We start from the raw sequence: 12,030 nt of genomic DNA on the forward strand, positions 1-12,030 counted from the left end.
CTCAAACCATGTCGTCAAGTTTTGCAGATGACACAGTCATTTTTGGCCTCCTCAAGAACAATGATGAGATGGAGTATAGAGAGGAAGTGGAGCAGCTGGAGGATTGTTGTGAGAAGAACAACCTAAGCCTGAACTTGAAGAAGACAAAGGAAATCATTGTGGACTTCAGGAAGCTGCAGACGAACCATCGTCTCCGCGAATACATGGCTCCTCCAGAGAGACAGTTAAGTGCACCAAGTTCCTGGAAGTTTACATCATGGATGACCCTCACCTGGTCCTTTAATATCACCTCCCTGAACAAGAAGGCACAACAGCACTTCCACTTCCTAAGGAGATTGAGGCAAACAAGGCTGTTCCCCCCACCCCCACTTCCCATCTTGACTGCGTTTTACTGGAGCACCATTTGAGAGCATCCTGACAAGCCACATTTCCATCAGGCATAGAAGCAGCCAAGCAATGAACCACAAGTCTCTACAAAGGACTGTTTTGAACAGTTGACAGGATCATAGGGGTCTCCCTGCCATCCATCTGGTACATTTATCAGGAGCACTGCGTAAGCAGGGCCCTTAGTTTTATTAAGGACTCCATTCATTCATCCATCTATCCATCCATCCAGCATTCTCTTTGACTTTCTACCATCAAACAGGAGATTACAATGCATAAAAACAACAACGGTCAGGATGGGAAACAGCTATTTCCCTCAGGCCACTAGGCTTCTGAACTCCCTGCTGAAGAGTCACTGGTGAATCTGTTCCATACCTTACAATATTTAATTAGCATCCTTTAGTTTGTTATTTATGCAAGATACATCTATAGATTTTATCCTTGCCTTCATAAGTTGTAGTGTGTTATGTGTATTACTATACACTCTGTTTAAGAGAAACATGGTCTTGTTTCAATATATATTATATGGTTATATAAGTGTATATAGTTAAATGACAATAAGCTTGACTTGAAAGGGTTAGCATATGGTTCTGGACCTCTACTCACTAGAATTTAGCAGGATGGAGGTGGGGAAAAGGAATCTGATTAAAAGATAATGAATATTATAAGGCTTAGATAGAGTGGATGTGGAGATGATGTTTCCTTTAGTAGGGGAAATCTAGGAAACTGCAGAATAGAAGGATGGCTGTTTAGAACAGAGATGGAGGAATTTCGTTAGTCAGAGGGTGGTGAATCTATGGAATTCGTTGCCACAGACAGCTGTGGAGGCCAAATCATTGATTACACTTAAAGTGGAGGTTGATAGGTTTGTGATTAGTCAGTGTGTCAATGGTTACAAGGAGAAGGCAGATTAAGGTTGAGAGGGATCATAAAACAGCCATGATGGAATGGTGAGCGACTTGATGGGCCAAATGTTCTACTTCTGTTCCTATGTCTTATGGTATGCGAGGTTTTTATCTTACTCTTTCTTCATAGTGACAAGCTGATTTTTTTTTGTATTAGGTATTGTAAAGATTAGTTCTGAATAACCTACTACACACTTCCATTAGGTACACCCAGGGTCAGATTACTTGTTCAGTAAGATCTGGACTTCTGTGATGTACCTAGAAGAGGCATCTTCCAGCATGCATCTTCCAAAGCAGGCTGCTTTGGTATATAACTGAATCAATATCTTAGGGGCCAGTAATCAAAATATGATAAAAATTCACACTGCCATTTGAGGAGGAGAAGCTAAAATCGGATGTATCAGTATTACAGTGGAGTAACTGGAATTACAGCGGCAAAAGAGGAGTTAGCCAAAATTGATTGGAAAAGAATATTGACAGGGATGATGGCAGAACAGCAATGGCTGGAACTTCTGGAGGCAATTTGGAAGAGCGAAGGCAGTTTTACTACACAGGGAAAAAGAGAGGTAAGACTGCGCAGGCGCGTGATGTCAGCCAGTAGAGCACAAAAGGTTTAAAAAGACCACCATATCCAGCGGGCAGCATTCAGAGTGGGCAGTAGAGTGAGAGGCAGCAAAGTGATAGGAGTTTGGCTCAATGGGCTTAAGCGATAACGGGACAAGGCGAGGTAGGTTTAACTGTGTTAATGCGAAAAGGAAGTAGTATGTGTGTGAGGCCGGTGTTCTGTGCTCAGTGTCAGATGTGGGAGGTCCTGGAGTCTCCCAGCCTCCTGGACGGCCATATCTGCACCCGGTGTGTCAAACTGCAGCTCCTAAGGGACCGAGTTACAGAAATGGAGATGCATCTCAATGACCTTCGCCTGATCAGGGAGAATGAGGAGGTGATAGGAGTTATAGGTAGGTGGTCACACTGGGGCCATGGGAGATAGACAAGTGGGTCACAGTCAGGAGGGGAAAGGGGAAGAGTCAGGAACTAGAGAGTACCCCTGTAGCTGTACCCCTTGACAATAAGTACTCCTGTTTGAGTACTGTTGGGGCGGGAGCAGCCTACCTGGGGGAAGCAACAGTAGCCGTGCCTCTGGCACGGAGTCCGGCCCTGTAGCTCAGCAGGGTAGGGAAGGGAAGAGGAAGGCAGTAGTGATAGGGAACTCTATAATTAGGGGGTCAGACAGGCAATTCTGTGGACGCAGGAAAGAAACTCGGATGGTAGTTTGCCTCCCAGATGCCAGGGTCCGGGATGTTTCAGATCACGCCCAAGATATCCTGCAGTGGGAGGGAGAACAGCCAGAGGTCATGGTACATATTGGTACTAATGACATGGGTAGGAAAAGGGAAGAAGTCCTGAAAAAAAAGTACAGGGAGTTAGGAAAGAAGTTGAGAAGCAAGACCGCCAAGGTAGTAATCTCTGGATTACTGCCTGTGCTACGCGACAATGAGTATAGGAATAGAATGAGGTGGAGGATAAATGAGTGGCTGAGGGATTGGAGCAGGGGGCAGGGATTCAGATTTCTGGATCATTGGGGCAGGTGTGACCTGTACAAAAATACGGGTTACACTTGAATCCCAGGGGGACCAATATCCTGGCAGGGAGGTTTGCTAAGGCTTCTGGGGAGAGTTTAAGCTAGAATTGTTGGGGGGTGGGAACCAAACTGAAGTGACGGAGGAAAAGGCGGTTGGCTCACAAATAAAGAAAGCTAGGAGACAGCATGTGAGGGAGGATAGGCAGATACTAGAGAAGGCATGCTGTCAGATGGATGGTTTGAGTTGTGCCTATTTTAATGCAAGGAGTATTGTGAACAAAGCGGATGAGCTTAGAGCGTGGATCAGTACTTGGAGATATGATGTGGTGGCCATTACAGAGGCTTGGATGGCTCAGGGACAGGAATGGTTACTTCAGGTACCAGGTTTTAGATGTTTCAGAAAGGACAGGGAGGGAGGCAAAAGAGGTGGGGGCGTAATACTGTTGATCAGATATTGTGTCACGACTGCAGAAAAGGTGTACATCATGGAGGGATTGTCTACAGAGTCTCTGTGAGTAGAGGTTAGGAACAAGAAAGGGTCAATAACTTTACTGGGTGTTTTTTATAGGCCGCCCAATAGTAACAGGGATATCAAGGAGCAGATAGGGAAACAGATCCTGGAAAGGTGTAATAATAACCAAGTTGTCTTGATGGGAGATTTCAATTTCCCAAATATCGATTGGCATCTCCCTAGACCAAGGGGTTTAGATGGGGTGGAGTTTGTTAGGTAGGATCAGGAAGGTTTCTTGACACAATATGTAGATAAGCCTACAAGAGGAGAGACTGTACTTGATTTGGTATTGGGAAATGAACCTGGTCAGGTGTCAGATTCCTCAGTGGGAGAGCATTTTGGAGATAGTGGTCATAATTCTATCTCCTTTACAATAGCATTGGAGAGAGATAGGAACAGACAAGTTAGAAAAGTGTTTAATTGGAGTAAAGGGAATTATGAGGCTATCAGGCAGGAAATTGGAAGCTTAAATTGAAAACAGATGTTCTCAGGGAAAAGTACGGAAGGACTGTGGCAAATATTCAGGATATTTGTGTAGAGTTCTGTATAGGTACGTTCCAATGAGACAGGGAAGTTATGGTAGGGTACAGGAATCGTTGTGTACAAAGGCTGTAATAAATCTAGTCAAGAAGATAAGAAAAGCTTACAAAAGGTTCAGAGATCTACGTAATGTTAGAGATCTAGAAAATTATAAGGCTAACCGGAAGGAGCTTAAAAAGGAAATTAGGAGAGCCAGAAGAGCCCATGAGAAGGCCTTGGCAGGCAGGATTAAGGAAAACCCCAAGGCATTCTACAAGTATGTGAAAAGCAAGAGGATAAGACGTGAAAGAATAGGACCTATCAAGTGTGACAGTGGGGAAGTGTGTTTGGAACCGGAGGAAATAGCAGAGGTACTTAATGAATACTTCAGTATTCACTTGGTGATTTTAGTGATGACTTGCTGCTGACTGAAAAGCTTGAGCATGTACAGTTGAAGTCAGAAGTTTATATACACCTTAGCCAAATACATTTAAACTCAGTTTTTCACAATTCCTGACATTTAATCCTAGAAAACATTCCCCTCTTAGGTCAGTTAGGATCACTACTTTACTTTAAGAATGTGAAATGTCAGAATAATAATAGAGAGAATGATTTATTTCAGGTTTTGTTTCTTTCATCACGTTCCCATTGGGTTAGAAGGTTACATACACTTTGTTAGTATTTGGTAGCATTGCCTTTAAATTGTTTAACTTGGGTCAAACGTTTTGGGTAGCCTTCCACAAGCTTCTCACAATAAATTGCTAGAATTTTGTTCCATTCCTCCAGACAGAACTGGTGTAACGGAGTCAAGTTTGTAGGCCTCCTTGCTCGCACACGCTTTTTCAGTTCTGCCCACAAATTTTCTATCGGATTGAGGTCAGAGCTTTGTGATGGCCACTCCAATACCTTGACTTCGTTGTCCTTAAGCAATTTTGCTACAACTTTGGAGGTATGCTTGGGGTCATTGTCCATTTGGAAGACCCATTTGTGACTGAGCTTTAACTTCCTGGCTGATGTCTTGAAATGTTGCTTCAATATATCTACATAATTTTCCTTCTTCGTGATGCCATCTATTTTGTGAAGTGCACCAGTCCCTCCTGCAGCAAAGCACCCCCACAACATTATGCTGCCACCCCCATGCTTCACGGTTGGGATAGTGTTCTTTGGCTTGCAAGCCTCACCCTCTTGACTCCAAACATAATGATGGTCATTATGGCCAAACAATTCAATTTTTGTTTCATCAGACCAGAGGACATTTCTCTGAAAGGTAAGATCTTTGTCTCCATGTGCACTTGTAAACTGTAGTCTGGCTTTTTTATGGTGGTTTTGGAGCAGTGGCTTCTTCCTTGCTGAGCAACCTTTTAGGTTATGTCAATATAGGACTCGTTTTACTGTGGATATAGATACCTGTGTACTTGTTTCCTCCAGCATCTTCACAAGGTATTTGCTGTTGTTGTGGGATTGATTTGCATTTTTCACGCCAAAGTACGTTCATCTCTAGGAGAAAGAATGCGTCTCCTTCCTGAGCAGTATGACGGCTGTGTGGTCCCATGGTGTTTATACTTGCGTACTGTTGTTTGTACAGATGAACGTGGTACCATCAGGTGTTTGGAAATTGCTCCCAAGGATTAACCAGACTTGTGGAGGTCCACATTTTTTTTTCTCCTGAGGTCTTGGCTGATTTCTTTTGATTTTGTATGTAAACTTATGACCCACTGGAATTGTGATACAGTCAATTAAAAGTGAAATAATCTGTCTGTAAACAATTGTTGGAAAATTACTCGTGTCATACACAAAGTAGATGTCCTCAACACCTTGCCAAAACTATAGTTTGCTAATATGAAATCTGTGGAGTGCTTAAACAATGAGTTTTAATGACTTCAACCTAAGTGTATGTAAACTTCCCACTTCAACTGTAGATATTAAGAAAGAGGGTGTGCTGGAGCTTTTGGAAAGCATCAAGTTGGTTAAGTTGCTGGGACCAGATGAGATGTACCTCAGGCTACTGTGGGAGGCGAAGAAGGAGATTGCTGAGCCTCTGATGATGATCTTTGAATCATCAATGGGGACGGAGAGGTTCCGGAGGATTGGAGGGTTGCAGATGTTGTTCCTTTATTCAAGAAAGGAAATAGAGATAGCCCAGGAAATTATAGACCAGTGAATCTTACCTCAGTGGTTGGTAAGCTGATGGAGAAGATCCTGAGAGGCAGAATTCATGAACATTTAGAGAGGTAAAAAACGATTAGGAATAGTCAGCATGGCTTTGTCAAGGGTTTTTTAAGGATGTGACTAAACACATTGATGAAGGAAGAGCAGTAGACGTAGTGTATATGGATTTCAGCAAGGCATTTGACAAGGTATCCTATGCAAGGCTTATTGAGAAAGTAAGGAGGCATGGGATCCAAGGGGACATTGCTTTGTGGATCCAGAATTGGCTTGCCCACAGAGGGCAATGAGTGGTTGTAGAAGGGTCACATTCTGCATGGAGGTCGGTGACCAGTGGTGTACCTCAGGGATCTGTTCTGGGACCCTTACACTTCATGATTTTTATAAATGACCTGGATGAGGGATGGGTTAGTAAATTTGCTGATGACATGAAGGTTGGGGGTGTTGTGGGTAGTGTGGATAGTCAGAGGTTACAGCGAGACATTGATAAGATACAAAACTGGGCTGAGAAGTGGCAGATGGAGTTCAACCCAGGTAAGTGTGAAGTGGTTCATTTTGGTAGGTCAAACATAATGGCAGAATATAGTATTAACGGTAAGACTCTTGGCAGTGTGGAGGCTCACAGGGATCTTGCGGTCAGAGTCCATAGGATGCTCAAAGCAGCTGCGCAGGTTGACTTTGTGGTTAAGAAGGTGTATGGTGTATTGGCCTTCATCAATCGTGGAATTGAATTTAGGAGCCGAGACATAATGTTGCAGCTATATAGAACCCTGATCAGACCCCACTTGGAGTACTGTGCTCAGTTCTGGTTGCCTCACTACAGGAAGGATGTGGAAGCCATAGAAAGGGTGCAGAGGAGATTTACAAGGATATTGCCTGGATTGGGGAGCATGCCTTATGAGAATAGGTTGAATGAACTCGGCTTTTTCTCCTTGGAGCAATGGAGGATGAGAGGTGACCTGATAGAGGTGTATAAGATGATGAGAGGCATTGATTGTGTGGATAGTCAGAGGTTTTTTTCCAAGGCTGAAGTGGTTGCCACAAGAGGGCACAGGTTTAAGGTGCTGGGGAGTAGGTACAGAGGAGATGTCAGGGGTAAGTTTTTTTTTACATAGAGAGTGGTGAGTGCATGGAATGGGCTGCTGGCAACGGTGGTGGAGGCGGAAATGATAAGGTCTTTTAAGAGACTCCTTGATGGATACATGGAGCTTAGAAAAATGGAAGGCTATGGGTAAGCCTAGGTAGTTCTAAGGTAAGGACATGTTTGGCACAACTTTTTGGGCCGAAGGGCCTGTATTGTGCTGTCTGTTTTCTATGTTCTACGTAGGATATGTAAATCCCAAAGAGGAAGAAGTAGACTAAAAGCAAGGTGACAGAATTGGCTGACAAGAGAAGTCAAAGCCAATGAGAGGGCATAAAATTTGAGCAAAAATTAGTGGGAAGTTAGAGGATTGGGAAGCTTTTAAAAACCAACAGAAAGCAACTTTAAAAAAGCCATAAAGAAGGAATATGAAGATATTCCAATAATTTTAAAGAGGATACCAAAAGGGTATCAGAGGGCCATGAGAGTGTAGAATGAGCTGCCAGCACAAGTGGTGCATGTGAGCTCGATTTCAATGTTTAAGAGAAGTTTGAATAGGTACATGGATGGTTGGGATATAGAGGGCTCTGGTCCCGGTGTAGGTCAGTGGGAGTAGGCAGTTTAAATGGTTTCTACATGGACTAGGTGAGCCAAAGGGCCTGCTTCTGTGCAGAACTTCTCTATGGCTGTAAAACTTCCTTCGGATATAGAAATTGTAAAAGAGGCAAGAATAGTTATTGGAGTGCTGGAGAGGTAATAATGGGGGGGGGGGGGGGGGACAAGGAAATGACAGATGAACTGAATGAATATTTTGCATCATTCTTCACTGTGGAAAGACATTGGCAGTATGCCAGACATTTGAGAGTGGCAGGGAGCAGAATTGTGTGAAGTTGCCATATTGGGGAGAAGGTTATTGGAAAACTGATATGTCTGAAGGTAGATAAGTCACCTGGGCCAGATAGTGTACACCTGAAAGTACTGAAGGAGGTGGTGGAAGAGACTGTGGAGGCATTAGTAATGATCTTTCAAGAATCAGGAAAGTTTTCTAAATCAATATATAGAGGTACTGACTAGAGAGGATGCAATATTAGATTTCTTATTAGGAAACGAGTTAGGACAGGTGACGAAGTATGTGTAGAGGAACACTTTGGTTCCAGTGATCTTAACACCATTAGTTTCAACTTGATCATGGATAAAGATAGATCTGGTCTTCGGGTTGAGGTTCTAAACTGGAAAGAGGCCAAATTTGAAGAACTGAGAAAGGATCTAAAAAGCGTGGATTGCGACAGGTTGTTCTCTGGCAAGGATGTCGTTGGTAAGTGGGAGGCCTTCAAAGGAGAAATTTTGAGAGTGCAGAGTTTGTATGTTGCTGTCAGGATTAAAGGCAAAGTGAATAAGAATAAGGAACTTTGGTTCTCTAGCGATATTGGAACTCTGATAAAGAAGAGAGATGTATGACATGTATAGGAAACGGAGCAAATAAGGTGCTTAAGGAGTATAAAAAGGGCAAAAAAAAACTTAAGGAAGAAATCAGGAGGGCTAAAGGAAGACATGAGGTTGCTTTGGCAGTCAAGGTGAAGGATAATCCAAAGAGCTTCTACAGGTATATTAAGAGCAAAAGGATAGTAAAGGATAAAATTGGTCCTCTTGAAGATCAAAGTAGTCAACTATCTATGGAACCAAAAGAAATGGGGGAGATCTTAAATGGGTTGTTTGCGTCTGTATTTACTAAGGAAACTGGCATGGAGTCAATGGAAATAAGGCAAACAAGTAGTGAGGTCATGGAACCTATACAGATTGAAGAGGAAGAGGTGCTTGCTATCTTGAGGCAACTCAGAGTAGATAAATCCCCAGGACCTGACAGGGTATTCCCTCGGACCTTGAAGGAGACTAGTGTTGAAATTGCAGGGGCCCTGGCAGATATATTTAAGATGTCGGTATCCACGGGTAAGGTGCCGGAGGATTGGAGGATAGTTCATGTTGTTCCGTTGTTTTAAAAAAAGCCTCTAAAAGTAATCCGGGAAATTGTAGGCCGGAAAGTTTGACGTCAGTAGTAGGTAAATTATTAGAAGGAGTACTAAGAGATAGGATCTACAAGTATTTAGATAGACAGGGACATATTAGGGAGAGTCAACATGGCTTTGTGTGTGGTAGGTCAGTTTAACAAATATATTAGAGTTTTTTGAGGAGGTTACCAGGAAAGTGGATGAAGGGAAGGCAGTGGAGGTTAGTTAGGAAGATACAGTCGCTAGGTATACATGGTGAGGTAGTAACTTGGATTAGACATTGGCTCAATGGGAGAAGTCAGAGAGTGGTAGTGGAGGATTGCTTCTTTGAGTGGAGGCCACAGGGATCAGTGCTGGGTCCATTGTTATTTGTCATCTATATCAATGATCTGGATACTAATGTGGTAAATTGGATCAGCAAATTTGCTGATGGTACAAAGATTGGAGGTGTAGTGGACAGTGAGGAAAGTTTTCAAAGCTTGCAGAGGGATTTGGACCAGCTGGAAAAATGGGCTGAAAAATGGCAGTTGGAGCTTAATACAGACAAGTGTGAGGTATTGCACTTTGGAAGGGAAAACCAAGGTAGAACATACAAGGTAAATGGTAGGGCACTGAGGAGTGCAATAGAACAGAGGGATCTGGGAATACAGATACAAAATTCCCTAAAAGTGGTGTCACAGGTAGATAGGGTAGTAAAGAGAGCTTTTGGCTTATTGAGAAAGTAAGGAGGCATGGGATCCAAGGGGACATTGCTTTGTGGATCCAGAACTAGCTTACCCACAGAAGGCAAAGAGTGGATTTAGACAGGTCATATTCTGCATGGAGATCAGTGACCAGTGGGGAGCCTCAGGGACCCTTACTCTTCATGGTTTTTATAAATGATCTGGATGAGGAAGTGAAGGGATGGGTTAGTAAGTTTGCTGATGACACAAAGGTTGGAAGTTGTGGATAGTATGGAAGGCTGTCAGAGGTTACAGCGGGACATTGATAGGATGCAAAACTGGGCTGAGAAGTGGCAGATGGAGTTTAACCCAGATAAGTGTTAAGTGGTTCATTTTGGTAGGTCAAATATGATGGCAGAATATAGTATTAATGGTAAGACCCTTGGCAGTGTGGAGGATCAGAGTGATCTTGGGGTCTGAGTCCATAGGACGCTCAAAGCAGCTGCAAGAATTGAATTTAGGAGCCGAGAGGTAATGTTGCAGCTATATAGGACCCTGGTCAGATATGATGGAAATAGGGAGCAAATAAGGTGCTTGAGGAGTATAAAAAGTGCAAGAAAATACTTAAGAAAGAAATCAGGAGGGCTAAAAGAAATTAGATTGCTTTGGCAGTCAAGGGGAAGGATAATCCTAAGAGCTTCTACAAGTATATTAAGAGCAAAAGGATAGTAAGGGATAAAATTGGTCCTCTTGAAGATCAGAGTGGTCGGCTATGAATGGAACCTAAAGAAATGGGGAGATTTTAAATGGATTTTTTGCATCTGTATTTACTAAGGAAACTGGCATGGAGTCAATGGAAATAAGGCAAACAAGTAGTGAGGTCATGGAACCCATATAGATTAAAGAGGAGGAGGTGCTTGCTGTCTTGAGACAAATCAGAGTAGATAAAACCCCAGGACCTGACAGGGTATTCCCTCGGACCTTGAAAGAGACTAGTGTTGAAATTGCAAGGGCCTTGGCAGATATATTTAAGATGTCGGTATCCACGGGTGAGGTGCCGGAGGATTGGAGGATAGCTGTTGTTCCGTTGTTTAAAAAAGGTTCTAAAAGTAATCCAGGAAATTATAGGCCAGTAAGTTTGATGTCAGTAGCAGGTAAATTATTAGAAGGAGTACTAAGAGATAGGATCTACAAGTATTTGGATAGACAGGGACTTATTAGGGAGAGTCAACATGGCTTTGTGCGTGATAGGTCATGTTTAATAAATCTACTAGAGTTTTTCGAGGAGATTACCAGGAAAGTGGATGAAGGGAAGGCAGTGGATGTTGTCTCACTGGACTTCAGTAAGGCCTTTGACAAGGTACCGCATGGGAGGTTAGTTAGGAAGAATCACTCGCTAGGTATACATGGTGAGGTAGTAAATTGGATTAGACATTGGCTCAATGGGAGAAGTCAGAGAGTGGTAGTGGAGGATTACTTCTCTGAGTGGAGGCCTGTGACTTGTGATGTGCCACAGGTATCAGTGCTGGGTCCATTGTGATTTGTCATCTATATCAATGATCTGGATGATAATGTGGTAAATTGGATCAGCAAATTTGCTGATGATACAAAGAATAGAGGTGTAGTGGACAGTGAGGAAGGTTTTCAAAGCTTACGGAGGGATTTAGACCAGCTGGAAAAATGGGCTGAAAAATGGCAGATGGAGTTTAATACAGACAAGTGTGAGGTATTGCACTTTGGAAGGACAAACGAAGGTAGAACATACAAGGTAAATGGTAGGACACTGAGGAGTGCCGTAGAACAGAGAGATCTGGGAATACGGATACTTAATTCCCTAAAAGTGGTGTCACAGGTAGATAGGGTAGTAAAGAGAGCTTTTGGTACATTGGCCTTTATAAATCAAAGTATTGAGTATAAGAGTGGGAATGTTATGGTGAGGTTGTATAAGGCTTTGGTGAGGCCAAATTTGGAGTATTGTGTGCACAGTTTTGGTCACCAAATTACAGGAAGGATATTAATAAGGTTGAAAGAGTGCAGAGAAGGTTTACAAGGATGTTGCCGGGACTTGAGAAACTGAGTTACAGAGAAAGATTGAATAGGTTAGGACTTTATTCCCTGGAGTGTAGAAGAATGAGGGGAGATTTGATAGAGGTGTATAAAATTATGATGGGTAAAGATAGCATGAATACAAGCAGGCTTTTTCCAATGAGGCTAAGA

At 42.9% G+C, this 12,030-nt stretch overlaps 1 protein-coding gene across 1 annotated transcript in view; it reads left to right on the forward strand.

Annotated features, from left to right (window-relative positions):
* Positions 1–12,030, forward strand: part of LOC140727108 (glucose 1,6-bisphosphate synthase-like) — a 146,867-nt gene that overhangs the window by 36,223 nt on the left and 98,614 nt on the right. The window lies entirely within an intron of this gene.

This window comes from Hemitrygon akajei, chromosome 4, assembly GCF_048418815.1.
Source record: "Hemitrygon akajei chromosome 4, sHemAka1.3, whole genome shotgun sequence".
In the NCBI taxonomy this organism is placed as follows: domain Eukaryota; kingdom Metazoa; phylum Chordata; class Chondrichthyes; order Myliobatiformes; family Dasyatidae; genus Hemitrygon; species Hemitrygon akajei.